Genomic DNA, 9,233 nt, shown 5'->3' with positions numbered 1-9,233 from the left:
TTGGCTCTGATATAAATCATTCTGTTTGGGGCTTTGTTGGTATTACAGTCTCTAGTGTGTGCGGTATGCTGGGAACCTCTGGTAGCATCTGATTAGAAAGGTGCAGTTGTCAGTGCATTTCGACTCTTTGGAAATGTGAAGTGATGAAATATCAAAGTCAATATTTTTGCCAATCTTCCCTGCCCTTTGCAAATCTCACATCTCTCCAGGGGCCTGAAATCTGCCGGTCCTGGAGCGGATCCATGTGTGACTGCCAACAAAGCCTCTCCAAGGAGAGACTGAGTGTTTGATTCCACATTGGGCAGACAAACATGCTCCCCTGTGTTCTCCCTAGTGAGTGGAGGAAACTCCAAAGGCAGACACAGCGATGGAGCAAAAGGCTCTGCAGCAACAGTGCAGAAGGTGCTGTCGTGATTTTATTTTCTTATTTTCTTTTGTTTTTCCTTCTCTCCATGTGTTTTCCTTTCTAAGAAAATTTAATGTAAAACCAATATGTTTTGAAAAAATAATAAAAAATAATTTGTTGCTTGGGGCAATGTCATACAGAAAATTCTACCATAAAATTCAGTGGAGTAAAATATAAGAAATGCACTTGTTAATATCGCTTTTGGTAGAGTTTTATCCCCTTTATTTTTTATTTTTATTTATTTTTTTTTTCTGTAGGGCTCACGTGCTTGCCAGAGACAGACAGAGTGAGAGAGAAAGAAAGAGCATGAGAAAGTAAGAAATCACTCCTTAGGAGAGTGGTCAAACCACAAACCCTTCTCCAGTCTCTTGGGATTTTGGGCATATGTGCACACAGGCCCAGCATGATTTTCAAGCAGTTGAGTTCAGAACTCAGAAGGTACAGCCAGCCATGTGAGATCCAGTTCCTTAATCTCCATACTATCTCCATACCCTCCTTTATTAATTTCTAAGTAATCTTACTAAACCCTGCTATCTTGTCAGTGCTCTCAACCAGACTTTCAGAAAATCTCTGCTCTCTTTCTTCATTTCTTCCTTCTTTCTTTTTACTCCTTTCTTTCTAATCACCAGAGTTTACATGCATTCACCAGAGAAAGAAAGAAAAAGAGAGAGAGAGAGAGAATGAAAGCACCACCCAATGGGGCATGGTCATGCTACTGTCCCTTCTCCATTGTGTCAGGATTTGGGGCACACACACACAGACATGACCTGTATGTTTGTTTCAAGCCACTGATCTGGGATTCAAAGCTTGGTCAGCCACGTTGGATCTCCATCCATTACCACTAGGTTATGAGGCTGACCTGTTGAGATTTATTTTATTGATTCTATTTACCTTTCTGTTTTTCCTCCATTGTTATCTCCTTAATGCCTATTTTTTTATATATCTATGAAATATTAGCCATTTATAAAAATTTCCTGATGCCTACCATTTTTTTTTTTTTCTTAATAGAGGTCCTTTCATGACCTGGAAGGAGATTAGGTCTCTGGTCTAGAATTCTATCCTGTCTATATTAGTTGAGATGGGTTTTGAGTCCAGAGTTGACATAGATAAGTAAACTGCAGAATTATTACCCAGGAATGTTTTTTAAAGAATTACCTTATTTAACTTTATTTATTTACCTATTTATTTATTTATTCATTTATATTAATTTGACCAGAGAGTAACAGAACAAGAGAGAGTGAGTGAGAGAGAGAGAAAGAGTGAGAGAGAAAGAGAGAAAGCAAGCCACCAGGTCAGGGAATCAAACTGTGGTCAGACATGTGGAATCCAACGCCCTTAACTACCATGCCACCTGTGGTTCCCATCCAGGAATTTTTAAAGTATACAGGTTCCCAGGACAAAAATCTCTGGAGCTTAGGAATCTGATTTTTAACATGTACTATAACTACAGTATAGATGATCAGGGCCAACTTTGTGGAATGCAACCTATCACCTAGGGCCCCATGCTTAAAAGGGTCCATATCTAATTTAATGTTCTACTTTTGCTTTCTTGAGATTCTTTATAATTTTTAAACACAAAATCCTGCATTTTCACTTTGCACTGGACCTCGCAAATAGCGTAGTTCATTCTTTATGCAGTGAAAACACATAATTAGATAATGCTAAAATAACGTTGATTTTGTATTTAGTTGTTCTTACTATTTTTGCTTATTCTAACATAGTTCATGTTGAGGCCAGCCATGTTTTGAGAAAATTATTTTCTGGATGATCAAGGAAGGAAGATGATGAAACAGTCAGTCCATGAGCTCCCCAATACTGACTTAAAAGGCAATGCTACCTTCTCTGAAGTGACGGGACACATTCATCTGTGATTCAAGTTCTCAAGACCCAGGGTCAAGTCTGATGACTACTTATGACTACTTCTTGCATCCAGAATGGGTATCTTGTATCATTCATCTGCTTCGAGACTTTCAGACTTTTTATTATCCTAACTCCTAAAACTAAAATACCTGTAAACTCTTCAACCCCAGTTAGCAAATATAGCATTATACAAATAAAGAAAAAGGAAATTAAAAAATAAAAATTGGCAAAAAGTGAAGTTCTCTTTAAAGAAACAATCAAGTATGCAGAAACAACTAGTTAATATATTGCACTAACATGTCAAACCAGAATCCAGAAAAAAAAATCTCCATGTAAAACAGTTAGTTTACTAGAACTATGTGGAATAAAAGTTATACAAAATAGACTTTTAATAGACGTAACAGTCAGCTGGTGACATAGGGGTTAAGGCAGCAGGATCCTACGTGAACTACTGCAGCAGTTCAAGTCCTGGACCCAGTGGCAAGAAAAACACTCTGAGCATGCGTGCATACATGCATGCCCAAAATCCTGAGAGGAGAATGAAGGAGAAGAGATTACAGCTTGGCTCTTTTTTATTCTCTCTCTTTCTCTCTTCCTTGGCAAGTGTATGCATCCTTTAGCAAAGGAAAAAATTAAAAAAAAAAAAAGATTTAACAACCCAATGGAATTATTGACTTACTTTGAATTTTGATTCAAGTTAAATTACAAGAAAATGTGATTGATATAAAAATAGGCACAGATCAAGAAGAGCAGAAATGAGAGTTCAGGGGTAGATCAAAACATGTATGATTGAATATTTTTGTGACAGGGCTGACAGAGTAATTCAATAGGAAAATGATAGTTTTTCAACAAATAGTGCTGGAACACTTGAATATCCATAAAGATGAAACTAAACCATGGCCCATACCTCTCATGACATACAGAATTTAACTTAGAATATATAAAAGATCTAAATGTGCTGATATTCTAAAGTAAATCATGAGAGAAAATTATTGTAACCTTTGGATAGTCAAAGATTTCCTAGGAAACAGATCCATAAGCCATAAAAGAAAAATATAAATAAATTGAACTTTATCTAAATGGAAGATTTTTGTTCTTTGAAAGGCTCAATTATTTTCTTTTTAAAAAATAAAGTGTATAATTGTATAAGTAAGGTTCTTCAACTCAAAAATAAAAAAACAAATTCATAAAAAATGGGCAAATAGGTGAATAAATATTTCATAACACAAGCTGTATAAATGGTCAGTAAACACAAAGATATCATCAATTATCATAGAAATGTAAATTAAAGCAATGGGATAGAACTAAATAACCATTAGAATTGCTAAAATTAGAAAGATGCCTGTAGGATAGGTGGAGTATAAGGTGAACAGATCTTCTATTCATGTATTTGTTAATGAGAATATAAAATGACACAAGCACTTAGCAATTTCCCAGAAAGTTAAATATTTGCTCAGCATATAACCTAGAAATTTCACTGTTAGGTACCTATCTAAGAGAAATACAAATATCTCCAAACAAACACTTATTCTGAAATGCTTATAGTTATTTATTTAAATAAGCTGCCAACTCAAATATCCATCAACAGATAAAAAATCCAAATAATGGGATACTATTCAGCAATAACACAACAAAGCAAAGATACCTGAAACAACCTGGTTACATCTTTAAAACATCATGTTGAGCTAAAGATGGCAGGCCCCAAAGTGCACATACTATATGATTATATTTATATGAAATTGTAGAAAATGCAAACTGAGTATAATTAGGTCAGTATTTGCCTAGTGCCAGATGGCCAGGGATGAAGATTTAGTAAATACAACATTTTAGGGTTGGTGGAAATGTTCAATAAATGAACAGTGATACTAGTTAAAAATCATCAATATGTGTATACTCACATATCAATAATCATCAATAATGTATACTCACATATGTATACTTATTTTATTGTATCTCTATTTGACCTCAATTAAGTTTACATGAATTTCCCATGATCAAAGAGTGTAATCTAGGGACCAGCAGTTAGCATAATGGTTATGTTGCTGGACTCCCATGTAGTCAACCGCAGTTCATGGCTTAAAACTCATGCCAGACACGTGTGCATGTGTGCTCAAGATCCTGAGAAGAGAATGAAGGAGAAGGGATTGCGGTGTGGCCATCCCCCCGGGGGGTGATTTCTCGCTTTCTATCTCTCTGTCTCTCTGTGTGTCTGGCGAGCGCACACAGCCTATAGCAAAAACCTCTCAAAAAAAAAAAAAAGAGTGTAATCTAAATTAATTGAATTAATTTAGTGTAACTTCATATAAAAACTTTAATGTAAAATGTACATTATGTCAATTCAATCTTTTACTTAGGGATAATTATGTAATACTGACATTAAAAAAAATTGAAGCCATTTAGAAACATAGTCTAAAACAAGGAGTATGATAAAGTTTATGACCCAATATGTCATTGATTATAAGAGTACCATTTTTTTAAAGGATTATTTTTAATTTAACTTTATTTATTTATTTATTTGTATTTGACTGGAGAGGCACAGAGCAAGAGAGAGTTTGAAAGAGAGAACGTGAGAAAACAAGTCGCCAGGTCCAAGACTTGAACCATTATTAGCCACGTGGAAGTCAAGTGCCCTTAACCACCTTGCCACCTCTGCAGAAAGATGAATCAGAACCTCTGTCACCATTAACAAAAATCAACTCAAAGTGGATCAAAGATCTAAACTTAAGATCCCAAACTATAAAAACTACTGGTAGAAAACACTGGGGAAATTCTGGGAGACATTGGGGTAGGCAAAGACTTCTTAAGCAAGGCCCCCACAGGACAGGCAATAATCCCCAAAATATACAGGTGGGATTACATCAGATTAAGAAGTTTCTGCACAGCAAAGGACAACATAATTAGTGTGAACCTACAACCTCGGAATGGGAGAGAATTTTTGTTAATTGTGCCTCAGATAAATACACAGAGAACTCAAGCAGTTTACTCAGAAGAAAATCATTAACCCAATTAAAAGATGGGAAAATGAGCTGAATAAACAACTCTCTAAGGAAGATTTATGAACAGCCAAAAAAGCATATGAAAAAATGCTTAACATCCCTCATTGTAAGAGAGATGCAGATCAAATTCACAATGAGATACCACCTAACCCTAGCCAGAATGGTGAAGATGGAAAGAAAAACAAGAAAGATAAGTGCTGGCGGGGATGTGGTGAAAGGCGAACACTCCTACATTGTTGGTGGGAATGTAAGTTGTTCCAGCCACTGTGGAGAACAATAGGGAGGTTCCTCAAAGACCTTCAAATACAACTACCATATGACCCAGCAATTCTACCCCTGGGTATCTACCCAAAGGACAGGAGAGAGCACTCAGTTGGAAAAGTGCTTGGACAACTATTTTCATTGCAGCATTATTCACGATTGCTAAGACATGAAACCAACCCAAATGCCCACAAACAGATGAATGGATTGAAAAATTGTGGCACATATACTCCATGGAATACTATTCAGCCATAAAAAACAGCAAGGTCCTGGCATTTGATAGAAAGTGGATGAATATAGAAGATTTGTTGCTGAGTGAAGCAAGTTAGGCTATGAAAGAGAGATACTATATGCATTCTCCTCTCGGGATCTTGGGCACGCACGCACACGCGCCCGGCGTGAGTTTTAAGCCACCGGGTCCGGGACACGAACCGCGGTCGACTACGTGGGAGTCCAGCGACATAGCCATTACGCTAACTGCTGGTTCCCTGATACAGTTTATATCTGTGATGAGGATGCATATAGTATTCTCAACTGGACTGAGATGTGTATCATGCTGCATAAAATCTCTTTACAATCTAAATGATGTATAGCAATTGAATGTATAAATAATAATAATAATAAATTTAAAAAAGACTACAGCATAGTGAAAAAAATGTTTTCTTTGGACAATTCTCTGGGTGTGTATGCATAAATGTGTTACTAAAAAAATAAAATGAAGTAAAATGTATATGCGCTCTACCAATGGGTGATTAATTTAAAGAGCACAACTTAAAGGTGCCAATTTCACACATCTGCACCCATTCAGACTGTATTATCAATGTCTCTAATGGAATAGAAGCCTGTATGTATTAAGAATTAGTGAATGAAAGTTCTGATCAAAGTAGTGGGTAATTTTGTAACTAGTTTTTTGATAGGAAGGGGAAATATAAATGCAATGGCACATATTTTGAAATCTTGAATTTCTTGTGATTGAAATTAAAAGACTTATAGATAGTAATAGAAGACACTGTATTCTCAACTTGTGAGTAGTTTTACTGACTAATAATATCTCTTATATACTCATACTTTTCTACACAATTGATTTCTATTTTTTTTTCTTAAGTGTGATCTGATTAGCACCAGTAGAGAATAACATGCACACTAAAACTTATAGTACAAAGATTCCCCCAAGTGCACTAAACCAAAATCTTCATGAGTTTTCTGTTGGAGAGTCAGAATACCCTGCAGTTAATTAATTTGCAGGTACCCTAAAATTTGAAAACCCCAGTTAAGATTGTATCCATTTAAATACTGAATGTATTTTGTAAAGTTCTGCAGCTTATGTTATAAAAGTTAGGTCCTAGTTTTAGTCATTTAATTCATCCAATTTCCTGCAAAAGAAGTGTGAAAAAGAGATGAAGGAACCCCAGGAAGAGCACCTGAGGAGCCCCTACGGTTAGAGAATGACATTATAATTGTTTAATCTTGAGGCATGAAATGGCCTGAGGAAAGGGGTAACTGAGAAGAATTATGGTTCCTGAAATTGCAAAACAATACAAATGAGAAACTAGAGATTTATAACATGTATATTTTAAAAATTATAAATATAAAAGTTACCCAAAAATTACTTACAGAGAAATACTGTTGGTTCATTCATTGTTTGTTTTAGCCATTCCTCAGATTTACCACCTGCTCTGAGATTAAGATTCTTAGAAATTAAAAAAAAATTAAAAAGGCATAACCAATAAAGATTAAACTCTACTTGATGAAACTAGACTAATATACAGCTCTTAGAAAACAATAACAGTTTTATGTGGGTCTTTGGAATGCTATATAAATGTTATACAAATACAGATGAGGTAAAAATACCTGAGGAGGTATTTTATAGAGAAGATAAGAGATAATCTGTTCTTTTTTTTTTTTTTTTTTTTTTTTGGAGAGGTTTTCGCTATAGGGCGCGTGCACTTGCCAGAAAGACAGGGAGAGACAGAGAGACAAAAAGTGAGAAATCAGCCCCCAGGGGGGATGGCCACGCCACAATCCATTTTCCTCCATTCTCTTCTTGGGATCTTGGGCACGCGTGCATATGTGTCCGGCATGAGTTTAAGCCACTGGGTCCAGGACTTGAACCACTGTCGACTACATGGGAGTCCAGCAACGTAGCCATTACACTAACTGCTGGTCCTGAGATGATCTGTTCTTTAAATTTGGTTTGAGGTTGAGTAGGGTTGAAACTGAGCTCTACTTGACAGCTAATACTCATGAAGAGACAATATGAACAAGTCATAGAATGCAGGATAGGCCTTGAGTGGGTCTAGAGGTGGGGAAAGTAATATATATCAATGGAACAGCATATTGAGGTTAAACTAGGCATGAAACTTCATTGTCCAAATGAAGTTAATTTATTGGGGGAAAACAAGTCATATATATCTCTAATGCTGGTTAACAGTCAATAATTATTTGCAGAAGTAAGATAATCATCTTGAGGAGGATATCCTCAAATTAATGAGTCTGGAGCTGAAACTAGAAAAAATACGTTTATGTACGAGGAAAATAAAGCAACCAACAAAACAAAAGGACTTTAGGGCACCTTTCCAGCTGTGATGACCTCCTCATGAGAACACGCCTCTTGCAAAGGACCTCTTCCATTCCTCTCCAGAAGAGGAGAAGACGAAACAAGAAGCACCTGGTGCAGAGCCCAAATTCCTACTTCATGGATGTAAAATGCCCAGGATGATACAAAATCACCATGATCTCCAGCCATATGCAAACAACAGTTCTGTGCATTGGCTGTTTCACTGACTTCTGCCAGCTGACAGGAAGAAAAGTGAGGCTTACAGAAGAATGTTCCTTCAGGAGGAAGCAGCGCTGAAAACATCCTGACTCAAGATGAATGAGAAACCATCCCAATAAACATATCTTGGGAGAAAAGAATTGAAGGCAACACAAACAGACATTGAAAGAAGCCAATGGTGGGATCAGCAGTTAGCATAATGGCTATGTTGCTGGACTCCCATGTAGTCGACTGTGGTTTGAGTCCCAGACCCAGTGGCTTAAACTCACACTGGGCGTGTGTGCATGTGTGCCCAAGATCCCGAGAGGAGAATGGAAGAGAAGGGATTGCGGCGTGGCCATCTCCCCCCCTGGGGGATGATTTCTCGCTTTCTGTCTCTCTGTCACTCTCTTTCTGGTGAGCGCACGTGCCCTATAGTAAAAAAAAACCTCTCAAAAAAAAAAAAAAAAAAGAAAAAAAAAGAAAGAAAGAATCATAAGTGCTGAAAAAAGCCAATGGAAATATGGGCAGGATCCCTATCATAATTTGACCAGGTGGCCATATCAAAGAGTTTTCACTTATCTGGAAAGCATGAAGAAGTTCTGAAGATTTTTTCATTAAAGAGTACACGAGTACATGCACTAGATTGTGAAAAGATTATTTTTGCTGCCATGTGAGAAGTACATTTGAGAAGCCCAAGTGGAGTATTTGGGCCAGTTATTATAAGAAAACCAGTGTGACATCTTAATTTATGTCAGAAATAGTATTTATTTGTTTAAGGTGAGAATGAATACAAGGGAGCATAGGAATGGAGAGAGAATAATGGGAAACAGCAGTGGAAATGGGGACCATTTGTTCTTATTCACCACCCCAACCCAATCCAACTCTGCAAAACTCACGCAATCCTTATCCTCTCTTCATCTGATTGCAGAGTACCAGAAGTACATGTTCTGTG

The sequence above is a fragment of the Tupaia chinensis genome, unplaced genomic scaffold (genome assembly GCF_000334495.1).
Source record: "Tupaia chinensis unplaced genomic scaffold, TupChi_1.0 Scaffold000689_1, whole genome shotgun sequence".
Classification (NCBI taxonomy): Eukaryota; Metazoa; Chordata; class Mammalia; order Scandentia; family Tupaiidae; genus Tupaia; species Tupaia belangeri.
Note: the sequence above shows the minus strand (reverse complement) of the source record.